At 38.6% G+C, this 22,134-nt stretch overlaps 1 long non-coding RNA gene across 2 annotated transcripts in view; it reads left to right on the forward strand.

The window, feature by feature from the left end:
- The window catches only part of LOC118535358 (uncharacterized), a 44,094-nt gene extending 34,985 nt beyond the window's left edge, over positions 1-9,109 (forward strand). For both annotated transcript variants that reach the window (XR_013442204.1, XR_013442209.1), the window contains exon 5: positions 7,088-9,109. This is a non-coding gene — a long non-coding RNA (uncharacterized LOC118535358). The remainder of the gene's footprint in view (positions 1-7,087) is intronic.
- The last annotated feature ends 13,025 nt before the right edge of the window (positions 9,110-22,134 follow it).

Genomic DNA, 22,134 nt, shown 5'->3' on the forward strand with positions numbered 1-22,134 from the left:
CATTATGTAATTTAATGCCTAGGTGCTAAAAAGTGGTAGCTAAAAATAAATAGTGGCACATTTTTAAATAGTGGATTTCTTCCTCTCCCTGAACTTCTAACCTTACTTCATGAATCTGAACCTAATTTTAAAGTAAAGTAGCCTCATACTAAGCAGCAAAGCAGAGAGACTGTATTAATTCTTCAATTTATGAGTAGAGAAGTACTCATTGAGACTGGGGAATTATTATTTGTGTGCTTATTCATGTAATTTATTTGTATATTTGGTGCCTTGTTCCACAGATAATTTAGGCAGAAATGATAGGTAACATAGGACAATACCAAATCAAGACAAAACTCTCCACCCAGCCATCTCACATATCTAGAACCCAGATGGGAAAATAGAATAAACCACCAAGTATCACTGCATATAAATAGATGTTATAAGATTCATGCATTAAGTCAGTATTTTTCAATTATTAACACACACACACACACACACACATACACTCAGGCCCTCACCCATTTATTTACTTTAATTTTAGACATAATAAGCTTGGTTATCTGGGTTTATCTAGTCCACAGGAGACCAGAACAGTAGTACATTGCTGCACATTTCCTTGGCATTAACAATTATACAAAGGGCTTTTGCATGCATTATTAGTTGTTCAAGGCAGACACAGCAATAACATCAAGAAGTGGCAGTTGACTGCCTGACAGCCCCAAGAAGATAGAAGAATTCTATTTTTTTATATTTTAAAAAGATTTTACTTATTTGAGAGCGAGAGAGCATGAGCAGGAGGGAGGGGCAGAGGGCAAGGGAGAAGCAGACTCCCCACTGAGCAGGGAGCCCGATGCAGGACTCAGTCCTAGGCCCCCAGGTCAGGGATCATGATCTGAGCTGAAGGCAGACACTCAAGGCTCCCGATAGAAGAATTCTAAATAATAGGCACATAAACTGCAAGAATACATAGTCTATAGCCATGATGAAGGGGAAAGAGAACGGCATGCATTACTCTTCCTAGAAGGTATCTCCACAGTCCAGACTCAGAACCCTGGATGAATATACAGGTCGTCCAGTCCAGCATCCCAGTCAGCTCATGGTTCATCTCTACCGTTTTTCTCTTAGGTAGCCTCTACTTATGTGTTGTCACTTATGAGATTCTTTCTGAATCTATTGATTTATTTTATGTGTCAGCTTGGCTGGGCCGTGGTGCCTAGATATATGGTCAAATATTCTGGATGTTTCTGTGAGTGTGCTTTTGGATGAATTAACATTTTATTTTATTTTTTTTTAACATTTTTTAAAGAATATTTAGAGAGAGAAAGAGATAGCACAAGCAGGGGGAGGGGCAGAGAGAGAAGGAAAGAGAGAATCCCAAGCCCACTACGCCTTGAGCGCAGAGCCCTGTGTGGGGCTTGATCACATGACCCTGAGATCACGACCTGAGCCAAAACCAATAGTCAGATGCTTAACTGACTGAGCCACCCAGGCACCCTGTGGGTGAATTAACATTTAGTGGATTGCTCTCTATTAATGTGGGTGAGCCTCATCTAATCTGTTGAAGGGCCAGACTAGAACAAAAGACTGACCTCCTCTGAGCGAGAGGAAGTCCGCAGCAGATGACTTTCAGACTTGAACTGCAGCATTGGCTCTTCTTAGAATCTGTAGCCTGCTGGCCCACCCTGCTGATTTTGGATTTGCCAGTCTCCATAATGACATGAGCCAATTTGTTAAAATCTCTCTCTCACTCATTGCTTCTGTTTCTTTGGAGAATCCTAAACACAGAACCTCTTTTAAAATTAGGACATAATATATTGCATAGCTCAGATTGTGTCATTGCATTGCTAAAAATTCTTGATGGAAAATGTTCTTTGCAGCTTTATAATAGCAGTAAGTTGGAATTAACCTAAATATCCATCAATAGTGAACTGAATAAGTGAATTGATATGATAGGATATATCCTGTACAGTAGAATGCTATGATTTCATTGAAAATGATTGAGATAAGTAGGTGAAGGGGATTAAGAGTACACTTATCTTGGTGAGCACTGAGTAATATATGGAACTGCTGAATCACTGTAATGTACCCCTGAAACTAATATAACACTCTATGTTAACTACACTGGAATTCAAGTAAAAAAAGAAAATGATTGAGATAGAGCTATATCTGTATGTGGTGACATAAAATAGTGTCTAATACATATCATTAGCTAAAAGTTGCAAATTGCAGTGAAGTAGACATAATATGACCTCATTTATGCTGAAATAGTTATATGTGGCATAGTCTTGTAGGAAAATAGTATAATAAAAATAGCTAACATTGCTAGCAGTTAACTGAGGGCTTCCTATGTGCCTGCACTGCTCAAGGATCCTTACATGTATTCATTCTATTCAACAGATATGTATTACATACTGTGCTAAGTGATAGACATTCAGCAGCAAATGAAACCAGTGGTTCTTGACTTGGGGTGATTTTGCCCCCCAGGGGATATTTGACTATGTCTGGAAACATTTTTTTTGTCACGAGAATGTATGTATAGGGGGATTGCTACTGGCATCTAGTGGGTAGAAGCCAGGGCGCCACTACTTATCTTACAATGCACAAGACAGCTGCTCACATCAAAGAATTCGTCAACCTAAAATGCCAGTAGTGCAAAGGTTGAGAATTCCTGAACTGGACAAAATCCTTGCCTTCATGGAGTTGGCAATTATTCATTTAATCCCCATAACACCTCTATGAGCAGGTGCTATCATTATGTGTTATTGTAGATGAAGAACCTGAGCCACAAAAAGGTTAAGTAAAGATACAAGCTAAATTGTTTATGTGTACCTCTGGGAACTGGGTTTGATGGTCAGCTTTCACTCTGTATGTACCATATTTTGCTATCTTTGAATTTTTAATAATGAACTTGTTTTATAATTTTTCTAAATAAAATTTGAGTTAAAAAGGATTTTAAAATGCTTTGTCACTCCCAATTGCCTATTTGTTTATTTATTTATTTGAAGATTTATTTGCTAATGTGAGAGAGAGAGAGCGTGCACATGGTGGGGGGGCAGAAGGAAAGGGAGAGAGGGAGGGAGAGAAGCAGACTCCCCACTGAGTATGAAGCCCAACGCAGGACTCAATTTCACGAACCTGAGATCACGACTTGAGCCTAAATCAAGTCTGATGCTTAACTGACTGAGTCATCCAGGCAACCCCTGCAGTTGCCTATTTAAGACAACCTAGTATCCTCAACTTAGCTTTCCAGCTTCCTCCATGTCTGGTTCCATTTACTTTTTCAATTCTCTCTGCTTCCCACATCACATATTCTGTGTTCTAGCTGCAGTAGGCTATTGCCTCCTGTGGGAAGCCTGTACTTAGGTAGCTCATCTTTCTATTACCTGTGAAACTAAATAGGGTCTTTTTTTTTTTTTTTAAGATTTTATTTATTTATTTGACAGAGAGAGACACAGTGAGAGAGGGAACACAAGCAGGGGGAGTGGGAGAGGGAGAAGCAGGCTTCCCGTGGAAAAGGGAGCCCAATGCGGGGCTTGATCCCAGGACCCTGGGATCATGATCTGAGCCGAAGGCAGACTCTTAACGACTGAGCCACCCAGGTGCCCCTAAATAGGATCTTATATATAAATTGTGAACCAAAGCAAATTACAAAGATGAGTTCCTTTTATATTGAACCAAAATATGCTCCCCTGTAATAATTTTTACCCATTGGTCTTGGTTCTCTGATTTAGGTATTTGCAATTTATAGCTAAGGCATCTTCACAAGATAACAATACCAACATTTAAATATTTATCTTTTCTAAGTTTTCTCTTTGTAAGTGAAGCCTCCTCTAATTCTTTCAGTCATTTCTCTGACTAGACCTTGTTTCAAAACCACTCACCATCCTGGCTGCCCTAGAATGCTCTACTTTGCTGATATCCTTCCTAAAGTCGGGCATGCAGTATGGTGCATTCAGTTCAGGGGTAAAATGAGTAGTTTTTAGAAAGCAAACAATCTTTTACTTCTTTTTTTTCTGAACTTTGTATGTATATGTAGGCTTTCCTTGCATTTTCTTCCTTTGGCGGTTGGGTCACACATCATTGAATCACAGCGCACCATGATAAAGAAGGTGTTTACTGTGGTTCTGAGTCATCAATAAAGCATTAAATCATATTCAGCACACACTGCTTAAGAAAGTAGGGAAGCAGGGCACCTGGGTGGCACAGTCAGTTAAGCATCCAACTCTTGGTTTTGGCTCCACTCAAGATCTCAAGAGTTGTGAGATCTAGCTGAGCCCCCATAGGGCTCCGTGCTCAGTGCTGAGTTTGCTTAAGACTCTCTCTCCCTCTCCCTCTGCTCTGCCCCCCCACCCTAAACAAGCTCCTGCTCTCTTTCTCAAATAAATAAATCTTAAAAAAAAAAAAGAAAGCAGAGAAGCAGTGAATGCAACCTATATTTTTATATAAAATAGATACATTTTTTTTTTAAATGGTGTTTCTTAAATGGTCACACAATTATCTGGAGCACTACACTCTACCAAAAAAAAAAAGAAAATTCCCCCAAAGATCTGGGAAAACAACATTTAATTGTATCATGAATCAGAATGAATCAAGAGAAACCTTTTTAGAGCATAGCAAGAATCCTAAAGATTAAAGATAGTCTGTGTGTGCCAGTGATTTCAAAGCTTGTTTTTGAAATACCTAAGATTTAGAATAAAAACAGTTATATGGTTTGCTAGAGGTCACTCAAAAAATCAGTGACACAGTCCCAAGTCCTAGGTCAGGGTCTGAAATGCCCAAAATTAAATGAATTTTAAATATTTTACATCTAGGGGCACCTGGGTGGTTCAGTCGGTTAAGCAAGCATCTGCCTTCAGCTCGGGTAATGATCCCAGGATCCTGGGATCGAGCCCCAAGTAGGGCTCCCTGCTCAGCTGGGAGTCTGTTCCTCCCTCTCCCTCTCCCCCCGCCACACTTGTGCTCTCTCTCTCTCACTCTCTCTCAAATAAATAAAATCTTTAAAAAAATATTTTACATCTAAAAAGTTGTGCATTTGGGAGATAGTGTGTCTGAGAACAAAAGATTGGTGCATACTCAATTGGGTGTTGTCTCCACAAATTCTTCTTTATTCTTTAGTTGACTTATTAATGAAACACTTGGTTTTCCATCTCCTATTAGAAGCTACACTTTTGACAACAATTTGAAATATGTAATAGCTACCGGTGAACAGCTTTAGCAGTTGTTCAAGTGATGAACATTATCATTTACCTTCTCCATCATCAATTCTCTTCCAAGCGACAAGGCTTACCTTCTTGTAGTATTCATGGTAGTATTCTGATCACATTACTGTTCTCCGAAGTCTTCAGTGGCTCCCAAATGTTTTAGAAACTACATGAAGATTTGGAATAGGATTTTGAGACCCTCTTACAAATTGACTTTTTTTTTTTTTTTTTAAATAATCACACAAGGCTTTAATTTTCCTCCCATGTGGTGTTTCCACCACAGGCAGGAGAGACTCCCTGCTTTTCTTCCAAACAAGACTTCACACCCCTGGAGTTTGAGGACATGCTTGCTATGTTAGCTCATGCTTGTAAGAGCTCTCTCTAGGTTTATGAATTTTCTCAAATGGTGTAAGTTTAATAGTTCAAATGGACTCATTTAAGCCACTTCACAAACTAAAAGTGCAGTGGAATCAAGTTTCAGAGAAGATGGCTTGAGGATCCTGCTTAATTAGGAAGGAAGTTCTGAAATGAACACCTGTTTGGTTTTGTTTTGTTTTTTTACTACTCTTTTCAAACTTTCATTTATTACTTAGTTCTTTGTTATGTCCCCCCTTTGAGCCTCTTCATGTAAGACACTGAATAGAGAATATAGGTGAAAACAGTAAAAATAATAGCTAACAATTAATGAGTGCTTCATATATGTCGGGCCTTTTTACCTACTTTATCACAAATCTTCAGAATTTTACAAGGCAGAGGTGGATAAACTTATTTTAAAGGTATAAACTTGGCTGAGAGAAGATGAGTAACTGAGAAGGTCCTACAAGTATCAAATACGTAAAAGGGGAAATAACAAAACAATTTTGCAACTCATTATTAGGTACCATTGTACCTTGTGGGGAGAATGGAAGAGGGAAATTACGGGGGCGGGGGGCAAGATCCAAGAGCTTTCCATGGATTCTGTTAGGAAAAAATGGAGACGTTACGGATTAGGGTGTAAAAGTGAAGGAGTGCATTTTGGGGGTGAGTTTCCCTGACTAACACTGAGTCAGATTTACTTTGAAGTTGGAACCATTTGAACTTTTTAAAACAAACTGATAAGTGGATGGTAGATAGGGGGCTGAAAGTCTCTTATGCCTTTACTTTTTCACGGGTTTACCATGAAGGTTCTGGGATGTCACGTTGGGTGGGGGCTATTTCTGTGTGGCTGACATTTGAATGGGATCTAAAACGGAATTGTAGCTTTGAGATCTGAGTTTGTGAAACACATGGCTCAATAACAAAATATATTGATTTGAATAGTTCATCCAGTTGGCAGTTTTCCATTATGAGAACCTGGATGAGTAACATCTACGGATAATTTCTAAGTCTCAAGCATTAGTTATCCTTCATCCAAATTGCCCCAATATCCATGAGAGCTACTCAAAGGAAACATTTGAGATGCGTTAAAGATTTACTTCTTCGGGTGCCTGGGTGGCGCAGTTGGTTAAGCTATTACCTTCTCCTCAGGTCATGATCCTGGGGTCCCAGGATGGAGTCCTGCATCGGGCTCCCTGCTCAGCAGGGAGTCTGCCTCTCCCTCTGGCCCTCCCCCCCTTTCATGCTCTCTCTCTCATTCTTTTTTTTTTTTTTTTTTTTAAGATTTTATTTATTTATTTGACAGAGAGAGAGAGAGACAGCGAGAAAGGGAACACAAGCAGGGGGCAGTGGGAGAGGGAGAAGCAGGCTTCCCGCTGAGCAGGGAGCCCAATGCGGGGCTCGATCCCAGGATCCTGGGATCATGACCTAAGCCGAAGGCAGACGCTTAATGACTGAACCACCCAGGCGCCCCTCTCTCTCTCATTCTTATAAATAAATAAAATCTTAAAAAAAAAAAAAAAAAAGATTTACTTCTTCTTCCCTTCCAGATCACTCCTGTTTGTCTGATGAAGAAGTAACTGGAAGGAGACAGATATGGAAAGGGTCTTCACAACCTACATATTGACCAGCCAGCCTTTGAAATAACTAGAAGTTACTTTAATATGGTGAAAGTCAAGGTTACAACTTCTCTGTGATATATATAACCTATTTGCTAATAACAGTATTTCAGAGTGTTTTATTTTTCTGTTTGTGATACCTAAATATCGATTTTAACACTAGTTTAGAGCATGACAAGAACCCAAATGGCATTATCCTTCCTGGACTATAGCCACATTTTTTAGTTTCCTGAGTTTCACTAATTTGGGCCATGTATCACATATCCTTAGCCTAAAAATTCAACTTGAAATGAAAAATGGAAATTTATGTGTATGTGTGTATATAAAAACAGGAAGCTAAGGCAAATATTCTGAAAGTTTTTATGAGTCAGAAAATTATATTCCTTGCTATACGATCAGGATCACAAACTGAGATAGGATGACCATATATTAAAAGATTATATGTTTTGGGTCCCTGGGTGGCTCCGTCAGTTTAGTGTCTGCCTTCGGCTCAGGTCATTATCTCAGGAGGCTCCCTGCTCAGTGGCGAGTTGGCCTCTCCCTCTCCCTCTGTGGTCTCTCTTGTTCTCTCTCTCTCAAATAAATAAATTTTAAAATTAAAAAAAGAAAGATTATATGTTTAAAAAGTTGAGAAATAGCATAAAATGATTATGAAAATAAAAGTCAAGTAAATTGGCAAGCAGTTTTTATCCTGGATAGGACTATTTCTTTGAGTCTTGGAACTGAAGGACCATCTGGAAATAGAGTTGATTTGAGGATGGAGATTGGAGCTGCGGTGGGGAAACAAAATGGCACCACATGCTCTCTCTGTCCCTTGCGCCTTTGCCAATAAATATTAATTTGTCTCCTCCATTGACCTTCCTCATTGTCATTCTCAATTTAACTTTTTAAATATTCTAAATCTGGAGGATAAATCCAAGAAAAGTTTGACCTCTCGCACCAATATGATTTCCATTCTCAGTTCCTGTGAACCTGAGAGCCCTCTTTTATTTCTCTGTCAGGGATAAGGCTTGCAGAAAGCTGTAGATACATACCAGCATCAGATTTACACAGATAGGAAATTATAAGTAGATAGAGTTGCTGTATAGTTCAGCTATGTCTGAATTAGAAATAAATCCTGTTTGTATAATCTAGTCTTAGCTAGTTCTGTTTATTCAGCCAAGTTATTTCCTGCACAGAATCTGCCTTTGCCTGGCAGTTGGAATCTTTTTTTTTTTTTTTTTTTTTTTGCTTCAAATTGCTTCTCATTACATTTATTTTGAAGTGCCACCACATGCAGCTTGTACTTGATTTACTTTCAGTCCAGTTAATCTCACCCGTAGTGCTCATCTTAAGTAAGCAGGTTCTTACAAATCTGTTGATTCTTTCTGTAATGAATCATGTAGTGTCATTAGACTTTACAGGGTTTATTTCCTCACCTTTACAGAAATAATTTGTTATGAAGTATGATTTGTTGGAAAGAGAGCTATATTGTATGTTGAGGCACCCTGGTTATTTTCATTGTGTCTCCTTTCTACCCAACCAAGTGACTTTACCTGTCATGTTTGCCTCATCAGCAAAATGAAGGAGTAGGATTATATCCGTTGTTCTCAATTCCGGGTGCATATTGGAAGCATCTGGGGAACTCCAAAAATACTACTGCTTGGCCACCCTAGACCAGCTAAGTTAGATTCCCTTGAGGTAAGACCTAGGCATTGGCATTTTATTAAAAGCTCAACCTGGGTTAGAAACCACTGGATGAATGATTTTCGTGGGTTGTTCCAACTTTATGATTCCCTTATTCTGATACTGACTGACTTGGACTCCTTCTCCTACCTGATCTTCACAGACAGTACAGGAAGAGGAGACCTTGTTGATTTGGTTAACAGTTATGGATATGAGCTCTGCAGCCATTGTGTGACATTTTAACCTCACTGAGTTGTGAAAAGTAAGTGCAGTAGAGAGTTTGTGTCCTGAATCTCCTAAGATTTTCTGAAGATTTTATTTATTTATTTATTTATTTATTAGAGAGTGAGCGAGAGAGAAACAGCATGAGGGGCGAGGGTCAGAGGGAGAAGCAGGCTCCCCGCTGAGCTGGGAGCCCGATGTGGGACTCGATCCCAGGACCCTGAGATCATGACCTGAGCTGAAGGCAGTCGCTTAACCAACTGAGCCACCCACATGCCCCTTAAGATTTTCTAAAAAGAGTTAATTTTTATTTCCATAATTTAAAAAAAAATGCCCTCTATATACTAAATGCTAAATGAACAATTAAGATGCCTTCCATGGTATCTCTCCTGAGGGGGACAGTCAAGAAAACCAGGGATTAAGAGAGGTATGCATGAGGCACAGTGAGAGCCAAGAGAACGCTGCCTGGCCCAGACTGAGGTACAGGACAGGGAAGAATTTGTTTGAATCCTGTGTCTGCACTGTGGGCACAGGTATTTAGAGGAAAAGGGGCTGGATGCTGGAGGATGGGGTAATGGGGAAGATGTGGTGTCTTCTGAGAAGTGCAGGGAGTTCAATGTGATGTGGACAGCTTGGGATGAGAAAGATGGAAAGGTTATGGGGGAGCGTATTGTGAAGACCTTATTTGAACTTTATCCATATAATTAATTATCTGTGCTCACTTCCCTAGAGCTTAATGGAATCACTCAACCTCTCTCCACCACTATGACATTAGTTAGATGTTTTCAGAGATTTATACTATTATATTTAAATAAATTAAAACAATAAACTCCTTGGAAAAGAAAATAATTTGAAACAGGTTTATAGGAAATTTCTGGTTTGGTAATATTTTTATTCACTTTGTAAGATTTTTAAAATTCTTATTCATTCTTCCTTGACCCAGTATCATTATTGTATTAGATTTTATTTCCTTAGCTTACTATAATTCCTCAGTTCTTATTCTAGTAACTATTTGGCTAAATAACAAATTGTTTTTCTTCACAGACATCCTTCTTATAGTGGAACAAGGGTGATTTCCTACACAAATATATTTCAGCCTCAACTGAATAACCCTTAATTACCATGTCTGCTTTCTTTATCACCCTGTAAATTAATTCTCTCCCCCTTCTCCTATCCTCTTCTTTAACTAGAAAAAATAAATCTTTTACGAAGCTGTCCATCATTTTTTTTTTTTTAAGATTTTATTTATTTATTTGACAGAGAGAGACAGCGAGAGAGGGAACACAAGCAGGGGGAGTGGGAGAGGGAGAAGCAGGCTTCCCGCTGAGCAGGGAGCCCGACTCTGGGCTCCATCCCAGGATCCTGGGATCATGACCTGAGCCAAAGGCAGATGCTTAATGACTGAGCCACCCAGGCGCCCCTGTCCATCACTTTTTAAGCTCATATTGATTTCTGCTTCCCCTAGAATTTGTGGTACTTGATTTTTAAAAAATTTTTAAATCAAAGCACCCCAAATTGTTTTGTATTATTTTCTATTTTATTAATTTTTACTATCTACATGATAGCAATATAAATAATGATTAGAATATTGAGCCACATTAGCCTAGAAAAACCTTAGAGAAATAAAGAGACTCATGTCACTAGCTATTATAATGTATCAAAATGCTCAATAAATAAACTTGTATGGTACTGGTATTAGAAATGATGTATAGATCAGTAAAATAGAAGTAACAACCCATGAACATGTCTAAGCATATTTTTCCCCATTTTTAAACATTTTTAAATTTAAATTCAATTAATTAAAATATAATGTACTATTGGTTTCAGAGGTACAGGTCTGTGATTCATCAGTTGCTTGGAACACCCAGTGCTCATTACATCACGTGCCCTCTTTAATGTCCATCACCCAATTACTTCATCCCTCCACCCCCCTGCCTTCCAGCAACCCTCAGTTTGTTTCCTATGATTAAGACTCTCTTATGGTTTGTCTCTCCCTCTGGTTTCATCTTGTATTTTTTCCTCTCTTCAGCTATGATCCTGTTTTATTTCTCAAATTCCACATATCAGTGAGATCATATGATAAATGCTTTCTCTGATTGACTTATTTCGCTTAGCATAATACCCTCTAGTTCCATCCATGTCATTGCAAATGGCTGTCTAAACATACTTAATGATAATTCCAGTTTAGTGTGGATCAATGAACTGGTATCTAAAAGGCCTTTGACAAATCCTGTACTCGTATCTTAAAAATTCTGACAAATCTAACATTCTTTTTCTTTTTTAAGATTTTATTTATTTATTTGTCAGAGAGAGAGCGAGAGAGAGACAGAGACTGAGCACGAGCAGGGGGAGTGGCAGGCAGAGGGAGAAGCAGGCTCCCTTCTGAGCAGGGAGCCCAATGCAGGACTCGATCCCAGTTTCCTGGGATCATGACCTGAGCTGAAGGTGGATGCTTAACTGAGTAAGCCACCCAGGTGTCCCCCCCCTTTTTTTTTAAGATTTTATTATTAGAGAGAGAGAGATAGTGAGCGAGAGACAGAGCACAAGCTGGAGGAGAGACAGAAGGAGAGAGAAACAGGCTCCCCGCTGAGCAAATTCCACATATCAGTGAGATCATATGATAATTGTCTTTCTCTGATTGACTTATTTCGCTTAGCATAATACCCTCTACTTCCATCCACGTCATTGCAAATAAGCCAGCATCATTTTTAATGGAAGCTTTATAAGTTTTTGTCATGACAGATGAAGAACCCTATCATCACTACTAGTACTCCCTGTATAGAAGTACTAATATAATTAGACATGAGAAAGTACTGAGAGGTATGGATATTTGAAAGAAGGTGACACAATAATCATTACTGGAAGATGATAATATATTAAGAGAAACAGATAAGAAGTAAGAGAATATTATTACAAACAATGAGATAGATTAGTAAGGTGGTTGATTTCACACACAAAAATGTATCCAAATCAATCATTTTCCTATATATAAAGAATAGTTGGTTAGATAATGTGGTGGTGGGAAATTACCAATTGTAGTAGCAACCAAAGAAGATACTTAGAAATGAAACTGACAAAAAATTTGCAGAAACTAGTTGAAGAAAAGTTAATACTGTTGAGAGATTCAGCAGAAAAAGACTGGAAGAAATACTCTGATAAACTGCTGGAGTTGGGCAAGACGTGATATCCCCAAAGGGCGTTTTCAAAATGAGATGATTGCTCAACTGTCTTCTAAGGAGGGAGATTTTTGGTAACTGGAGGGCCCTTTGTTTGACTGAGCATCAAGACAAGTTGAGGAAGCAAGTTGAGATGAACTGGGTTGTTTGCAAGCCCTTCCCTATTACAGCCCCAAATAGAGCTGATAATGAATAAGAACAGACATGTCCACTAGGGATTTTCCTCTAAGGTGTGTTTTGCAGAACCTGTTTTCCATCTAACCTATAGTTATGTTCAGTAAGGTCTTTGCATGAAAAGATTTTTTTAGAGTAGGAGAGACATGCTGAGCTCATGTATCCTGGTAGTCTGAGGCATCGAACAAATACAAAGACAGCTATTTGGACACTGTGTCTCATTCCCCCTGCCCCCCTCCCCTACCAAATTAGGGGACATCTGAAATCTGGGTTACCTTGGGAAAATATTTGCAATATTTTTGGCAAAGTTCTAGTAACATATAATAAGAGTGGTCTTCCAATTCAGTTAGGAAGAGACAAACCAAAAAAGGGTAAAAGCAATTCAAATAATAAAAGATACAAGTGGTCAATAAGCATATAGAAAGCATGCAACTTTACTCATAAAGTAAAACACATTGAGAATAATGGAAATGCAAATTATCACCAATCAGATTGGAAATACCTATATATATGTATTTTTCATTTTTCTGAAAATAATTTCCATATGATAGCAAACTTGTGAGAAAAAGAGATATCATCTACTGATGGTGGGATATGAATTGGCACTCTTCTTCTACAGGGTAATTTAGAATTTTATTTAAAAACTAATAAGGATAGGTAGGTAGATGAAAGATAGATAGACAGATAAACAAATATTACTTTTGACCTGTCAATCATTCTGAGAATTTAGGGACACCTGGGTGGCTCAGTCGGTTAAGTGTCTGCCTTCGGCTCAGGTCATGATCCCAGGGTCCTGGGATCGAGTGCCGCATCAGTCTCCTTGCTCAGCAAGGAGCCTGCTTCTCCCTCTGCTTGCCGCTCCCCCTGCTTGTGCTTGCTCTTTCTGACAAATAAATAAATAAAATCTTAAAAAAAAAAATTATGAGAATTTACCCTAAAATTTAATCCGACACATACAGAAAAATACATGTGGAAGGATGTTCATGTAGAATTGCTTATGATTATAAAAGTCAGAAAAAAATTCAGTTAACCATAGGGTATTTGCTAAATAACTTATGGTATAACCATGTTAAAGAATACTATGCACCCATTACAATGATATAGTAGATATTTATTTACTGACCAGTGAGATATTTATAATTTTTTGTTAAGTAATAAAGGCAATTTGTACAACAAAATATAATTTATGATATCATTTGGCTAAGAAAGATTTCTCTATATGTCTGTACCAGAATCCATATGTATGTATGTGTGTACAAACACACATAGTCTAAATGTTTACCTGTTTAGGAAGTGAAATTGTGATTTCTCTGTGTTTCCTATTTTTATGTGAAGTAAACATAATTAACTTGTATGATGATGACCAAGAAAGATTCATGGCCCCATCAGATCTTTTAATATTTTACTATTCCCTGAAAAATATTTTTTATGTTCTTTCTTCACTCTAGTTCATAACTTTAAACCCTATTCTTTCAAAATGAAGCAATAGGGGTGCCTGGGTGGCTCAGTCGTTAAGCATCTGCCTTCGGCTCAGGTCATGATCCCAGGGTCCTAGGATGGAGCCCCGCATCGGGCTCCCTGCTCAGTAGGGAGCCTGCTTCTCCCTCTCCCTCTGCCCCCCAGCTCGTGCTCTCTTTCTCTCTCTCTATCTCAAATAAATAAATAAAATCTTTAAAAAAAATAAAATGAAGCAATAGCTTCTTTCCATCTCCCTCAGGGAGCTTCGTCCCTCCCTGTACTTTTTGGCAGAGAATGGCTGGCAGGAGGGTGTGTCAGTGTGTCTGGTGTTTAGAGGTAAGAACATTACTGTTTTGGCATCTGTTCCAATATGAACCAAGAACTTTGCCAGTGTGTGCCTGTGTTTAAGATTCCAAGAAGTGAGCTTGGAATAAAAGAAGTGGTAGATGACAGCTTCTGGGAATATGTGTTTATGCACTTTCAGACAGAATATCTGAAACCAAGCCAGTGCACAGACTACACGGACAATCAGACCATTTTTCTTGCTATTCTTCTATGTAATTTATAAGCCATACCAGTGTTTGTAGATACTCTTGCATTTAAATCCACATAAGTTACTTTTTTAAAAAGTTTATTTATTTATTTTAGAGAGTCGGGGAGGGGCAGAGGGAGAGGGAGAGAGAATCTTGAACAGACTCCCCACTGAGCAGGGAGCCCAATGGGGTGGGGGTTCTAACCCCATGACCTCGAGATCATGACCTGAGCTGAAATCAAGAGTTGGATGCCACCCAGGCATCCCCCCAAGTAAGATACTTTTAAGATACCTTTTAAGGTGCCTGTTGAAAAGAAGAAATGCTGTTTGGAATATGAGGATTGAGAAAGGCAGAGCACTTGGGTCAGTTAGGCCAGTTCTCCAGTCATCTAATTTGATGCTTTAAATGTTAATGCCTTTTTTAATCAACAAAGAAATTATGGGGTAGCCTAGAAAGAGGAATCACTCAAACCTTAAATGTAGGAGACAGAGAGGAGGAAAGAATCTCATCAGTGAAATATCTTAGCAGCATCTTTGTCTTTTGAGGAACTATTAGTATATAGTAGAATTCACACTATAAAAGGATGTAACTTGCAATAAATTGTTCTCCCATGAATGCAAACTTGTGCAGATGATGATGGAATAAGGGTATGTTTGCTCCAATATGTGTTCCTTTCAAGCAGACTGTTTTTGGTAACATTAACCCTAAACTGCTAAGGAGCCTCACCACTTTCCAAATTTGCTAGTAAATTATTGGGCAAAAATTTATTTTTTAAAAAAGTCTAGGGGGCGCCTGGGTGGCTCATTCGGTTAAGCGTCTGACTCTTGATTTTGGCTCAGGTCATGATCTCAGGGTTGTGGTATCAAGCCCCACATCGGGCACCCTGCTCAGTGGGGAGTCTGCTTGAGATTCTCTCTCTCCCTCTCCCTCGGCCCCTCCCCCTGCTCACTCTCTCTATCAAATAAATAAAACCTTTTAAAAAAATCTTTTAAAAAAAATCTAAAGAAAGTTAGCTAATAAACTATTTGAGTAGACCCAGCAGATCAAATAATTTGCCACATTGACTGGTTACTAGGTTCAGAGTAGGAATTCTAGAGAGGAGCTTATTAAGGAGGTAGGAATGCTTTCTACCTCCACAGAAAAAATGCTGGTTGCTACAAAAGTGTCTGGATATTTTAATATTTTTCTGCAAGTTTTATATTACTTATCACTTATGTACCCCCATTTCCTAAAGAGGAAGGAAGGGATCTGAGTGATAAACTAGACAACGGGAGTGGTTTAGTAGGCCATAGTGTCTTCCCTTTGTGTTTCCAGCATTTGCCTACTGCTAAGGAAATCACATTACACTGTGTATAAATAGGGCACAGGATTCATTACTCAGCACTTCAGTCAACAAATCATCATTACTGGCATCTCTGCGGTGGCTGTTAGGAAACTCCAGAGGATTTATTGTGAATGAGACGAGCTGGATGCACTGTCTCCTAGCTGGATTTTACCAGTTTGTCCACATTCTGAGAACCAGCCAAATGATTTTTTAAGATGCTCCCAGACCATCCCCATTTTCATAATGACTCTTGTTGTCTACAACTAGCTAAATTTATTTCATTATGATATGTCAAAGGTTAACTAGGAGGAGTAGCTGGAAACTAAGAGAGTAGGTATAAAATGAAAGAGGAAAAAAAATCATATATTTTGAATGGGTATAATTGGTGGCCTAAGTAGGAGGCAAAATGGCTCCAGAGTGGAATAGAAAAGAATAAAAATAGGAACACAGTTGGGTAGAGTAGAAAAAAACATGCACAGTTAAAACAGATCAATGTGAATATGGCTCTTGAGCCCATTATGTTTCTAAAATTGAGAGCAATAAACATATTGAATGTTGTTTATTCTAGGGACCTTTTTTCAAAAGAATTCTGATTCTCAAGGAGTGAACTGTCTTTAAAGTCTGTCACAGTCTTTTTCACACAGTGTCAGAAGAAGGATGCATCAAAAGTTGATAGAAGTGCCGTAATTCCCTACACGGAGGTAGTAAAGTTCAGTCCTGCTGACTAGAGCAGTTCCCTTCCAGAGGACTCAGATACTCTCCTAAAACAGCTGACATTGCCTGAAAGGGAGGCACTGTTGGTAGGTAAGCCAACATCCTAGGGGCTGGGGCTCTGCCAGCATCTCATATAACAAACATGCTGCTGATCCACTTCTGTTTATTTTCCCAGACAAAAATGATTGCAACACACTTCAGGGCCAACACAGAAACTTTGCCTTTGTAATGTATTAACTTGCCCTCAACCTTCAGATGTTCAAAATTGCTAAACTAAACGACAATATCCAACTTAAAGAAAATATGAAAATCTAGCTAAAAACTCAGTTGGCCAAGAGGTTATTTGTATATTACATTTGTAAAGTGATCACTGGTTTTGTTTTTTGGGGGCATGCTTTTTTGGGGTGTTGCCAAAGAAGAAAAAATATCCGTATTTCTGTAAAATATATATACATATTTATAGAATATAATTTTCCTTTCATCAGGCAGCTCTGATTTAGTGGGACACATACTAGATTAAATTTCAAAACACTTGGATGCTAACTGTGCTACTTTGAGTAAGTCATTTAATCTCCTTGAACTTTAGTTCATTCATTTGTAAAATGAGGATAGCAATGCTTCCACTAACTACTACACAGTATGATTAAAATAATTCAGTGAGATATCATACATGAAAGCAGTTATCACCTGCAAGGTGTGATGCTAATGTGGGGACCATAGGGGTTGTCTTTGTTGTCCTTGCAACAGATGCTGGTCCTGACTCACTGGGGAAGTAGAAGAGACTATCCCAGTTCTATCTTCATTTCTCTAGGACTGAGAGGCTAGAAGAAGAAAAGGGAGTGGCTCCTGAGTTGGCAACTCCCATTTCTTCATTAACATTCAGAGAAAAATAAATTTCAGGCTTTCCCCACCAATGAAATAAGAGTCCTTTCCTCAAAATGTTGAAAAAACTCATCAAGTGTTTAGGCTTTTCCTTTGTTCTGCTTCTTTATTTAGCCCTGTGTTGTTGTCCTGTCCAACACAGTAGCCACTAGTGATTTGTGATTACTGAACTCATGCCAGAGTTTGAAGACAATAGTACAAAAAGAAAGAAAAAAGTAAAACATCTTGTTTATATATTTTTACACTGATTACATGTTATTATAATAATATTTTCAGTTATTGGGCTAAATAAAATGTGTTAACATAAATTTTATCTCTTTTGATTGTAAAATGTGGCTACTATAAAATTTTATAGTTATATATATGGCTCATTTTTGTATTTCTATTGGATAATATCACTCTAGGCAATCAGAGGGAAGGAGAGATGTATTTCCTAATGGTCTTATTTACATGCCTCTTGCATTTCTCAATCTCTGTCCACCCTAAGTACAGAGCTCGTTTTCATTATCAGACCAGTTCTCAGGCAGCCAGTTCATTTGAGAAGTACATGAAGAAACCAAAGAAAGATGAATAGGGAGGCCATTCCATCACCCTTACAGCACATGGCACAAAGTAAGCAGTCAGTTTCATTCATTTCTTCATTCATCCATTCACGCACTCAGTGAGAATGGAGACATTTGGCAGTATCGTATCCTGAAGGGACAGAACAGAAAGAAATGATTTCTCTCTTTTCACTCTTACGAGTTCTGAAAAGGAAGAAATACTCTGATTGAGCTTTATACTGTATGTGTTTAAGTCACTTATTATAATCTTATTCTATAAGATTGTTATTTGCATGAATTTTTTAATCTCCCTTCTGAAGGTCTAGATGCTTTGAAGTCAGGGAAAGTATTTTACATTACCTTGCTTTGTACCTAACAGGTGCTCAGTAAATGTCATAGAATTTTATGGGTAAAAGAAATGATCAGTTTATTAATTTATCTTTCTGACCAAAAGTAAAATTTGAACCTCAAATGCCATGTAATTGATTTGATGTTGGTGATATACAGAGTTTTTTAAATGTGGCTTGTGGTGCAAGATACATTGTGTTGCCTTTTATCTGTTTAAAAAAAAAAGTCTGATTTTTTAAATCACCTACGGAAGTACTTTATTTGAGAGTGGATAAATACTTCCCAGATTAAGTCCTAGCTGATGAGAAAACATTTATTCCTAAAATGCAATCCCCACCCACTTTGATCATCTCAGCAACAAACTAAAAATTATCCCAGGAACAAACTGATGAAGCCTGTATGAAATACAAAAAAACAAAAAACAAAAAACAAAAAAACAACAACAACAGTAAGAGAAGAACAATAATCCCATTAACCTGGCAGATCTGGAATGAAAACTCAGCAGGGGAATGGAGCAGGTTGGAAGTGGGAACAGTCACACAGCATAGTGAACACTCAGCGGGCTCCCAGCCCGGCAAACCCCCAGGGTCTGAACGGCCTCAACCAGTCTCGAAGGGAGGGCTTGGGGGAAGGGCCCAGCTCAGCTGCAGGGATCAAAGAGAAGCAGGGGAAACAGCCAGAGCAGTGTCTGCTCTTTGAGCAAAGATAATGGAATTCTCTCAGGGTGAAGAGAATGAACACACAGAGAGATTTAAAAACACAACAAACCCAGAGCTGATCTGATTCCTTTATTCCATACCTCAAACTCATCAGGCTTGTCCTCAATTCAAAATCACACCATATTGAATTACAGGGTTAGAAAAAAATAAAAGGGCATCCTGTTGAGTGTTTTTTCAACCGTGTGTTGCAACTCTTTAGTGTGGGAAATCAATTACGTGGGTGGAGATTTGCATTTTAAAAAAATGAAATAAAATAGAGGATTTGCACATACTAGGGATAAATATTGTTCGTGAAAGTTTTGGGGTTTGTGTGTGTTTGTACAGATAAAACGTATTTCTTATTATGGGTCTCAGTCAAGCAAACTGAGACTCAGTGAAAACTGATGTTGTCTATCCCCTGTCTAATTGAGGTATACAAAATCAATTCTAGAAAATTAGGTCTTTAGGAATAGCGATTTCATAAACCCTAAGACTAATCCTCACTTGAGGTATTCTTCCTGTATTCTACAAATGTAGAAAATGTCACAGACTCAGTGCAGCCCTTCAACAAAAACAGTCAGTTCTTCAGAAAAGAGGTCCAGGATCAGGCATTTCATTCTGATGAAGCTAATGATGTTTGTCAGAAACTGTGGGCAACCTTCCTTTAAAGCCCCTAATTAAGGAGTGGGAATGGGAAAAAAAAAATGGTAATAGCATGTCTCAAACGTGAAGCTGCCGCTTGACTCCTATTCATTAGAGAGCCCACAAAGTGTGGGCTCTATTTAAGGAAGGTCTGGGATGGTTTGAGGAAAAAATAAAACAATCCCTCAAATGTTTCTCTTTAGTCCAATTCTGCTCTCGGCTTACTTATCTCTCCTTGACTTACTTCTTGAAATTTTAGTCAAATTTGGTTTACAATCTGCTTTATGATTTAAAGGCAGACCAGAATGAATAGAGAAAGGACCAGGCAGAGAAGAGAGCAGAAACTGTATAAAAGATTCTGGCAAAATGTGAAGGCTCTCCCTGACCCACTGGAGACAACCACCAGTGACCAAGCGAAGTGATCGATTTCTAACTCTCCAGGAACTAAGCAACAAATTCAAGGCTGACTAAATGAAGGAAGGACCGTTAACAACAGACTTCAGTATTTTATGCAAAGCATAAAAGACAAGAAGAGAATTGGGGGGGGCGGGAATCCCTAAAAGAAGTCTGAGTAAAGTTGTGTAACAATAATAAGGCAGATCTCTTCCCACCCAGACACAAAGGAAAGTACTGAAGGTTTTACAGTGGTGTGGCCACTAAAAATACCATTTAAAGATGGGCAAACTTCTTTATCACCCCAAGAAATCAAAGTAAACCATCTGAAACCCCAGCTGTAGGAAATCCTGCTGCTCAGATAAAGGACCCAATGAGACCCTGAAACAGCGAGCACTATCACTTTCAGACAGGAGGCTGCCTGGCTTAACCTCGAGCGAAACCTTTCCTTGGCGCTCAGTTCAGTGAAACAGACATTCTCTCAACTGTATCAGAGACATGGATTTTAGCTGTAATTATGGTCTGCTAATCTGGTGTAGCCTTAGTTAAACAAACAGAATCAGCACATTATCATTAGGGTGGCAATCTAGCTTCTCTCTTGCACAGGGCATTGGTCAGGGAGTGAAGACTATTATTGCCAACTTTGATTCTTATCTAACCTTTTAAGAGCCCAAAATGAAGTTTCTTCTAGTTTCTCTAGATGAAGAAATATGTGCCACCCTCCCATCTCACAGAGTTGCTGAAAAAAAAAAAAAAAACACCAAAAGGCAGTATTTAAACATGTCATAACTGGGCACTGAATTGCCATGGGTGAGTCTGCATCAGTCCAGCCTCTCTCTCCCACCCACCCTGGGAAACTGGTACAGAATGGGTCTCATTCTCTGTTGTCCTGTCCTTTCTTCCCAGGCCCTTCCCTCCTCTCAGTTTACCTAGTCTGAAGCCTTGGGAATGTGCTGTCATATTTTAGATGCAGAGGAGTATTTCAGGTTAAATGGTTACTTTCTCCTAATACTGAACCTCTTATGGTGGGTTTCCCAGTGCATATAAAATTTGTTTATACTATACTGGGGTCTACTAAGTGTGCAATATCATTTTGTCTCAAAAATTTGCATATCTTAATTAAAAAATACTTTATTGCTAAAAACCCCTAAAAATCAGCTGGGTTTTCACCAAGTCGTAATCTTTTTGCTGGCGGAGGGTCTTGCTTCGATGCAGATGGCTGCTGACTGATCAGGATGGCGGTTGCTGAAAGTTGGGGTAGTTGTGGCAATTTATTTAAATAAGATAAAATTGAAGCTTGCCGCATCCATTGACTCCCTTTCACAAGTGATTTCTCTGTACAGGTAATGCTGTTTGATAGCACTTAACCAAGAGTCGAACTTCTTTTAAAATTGGAGTCAATCCTCTCAAACCCTGCTGCTGCTACTTTATCAACTATGTTTATGTAATATTCTTTTTTGTCATTTCAACCATCTCTACAGCATCTTCACCAGAAGTAAATTCTATCTCAAAAAACCACTTTACTCATCCACAAGAAGCAACTCTTCATTCATTGAAGTTTGATCATGAGATGGCAGCAATTCAGTCCCATCTTCAGGCTCCACTTCTCATTCTAGTTCTCTTGCTATTTCCACCACGTCTGCAGTTACTTCCTCCAGTTAAGTCATGAACCCCCTCAAAGTCATCCATGAGAGTTGGGATCAACTTCTAAACTCCTGTCAATGGTGGTATCTTGATCTCTTCCCATGAATGACAGATATTCTTAATGGGTTCTAAAATGGTAAATCCTTTCCAGAAAGTTTTCAATTCACTTTGCCCAGATCCATCAGAAGAAATCACTATCTATGGTAGATATTGCCTTATGAAATTTATTTTTTCAATTAAAAGACTTGAAAGTCAAAATTGCTCCTCAACCCATGAGCTACAGAATGGATAGTGTGTTAGCAGGTGTATAGCGACATTCATTTCATTGTACATCTCCATCAGAACCCTTGGGTGACCAGATGCATTGTCAATGAGCAGTAATATTTTGAAAGGAATTTCTTTTCTGAGCAGTAGTTCTCAACAGTGGGCTTAAAATACTCAGTAAACAGATATGCTGTCATTCAGGCTTTATTGTTCCATTTGTAGAGGACAGGCAGAGTAGATTTAGCACAATTCTTATGGCAGGATTTTTGTAATTGTAAGTGATCACTGGCTTCAACTTG

The sequence above is a fragment of the Halichoerus grypus genome, chromosome 1 (genome assembly GCF_964656455.1).
Source record: "Halichoerus grypus chromosome 1, mHalGry1.hap1.1, whole genome shotgun sequence".
Taxonomy (NCBI): domain Eukaryota; kingdom Metazoa; phylum Chordata; class Mammalia; order Carnivora; family Phocidae; genus Halichoerus; species Halichoerus grypus.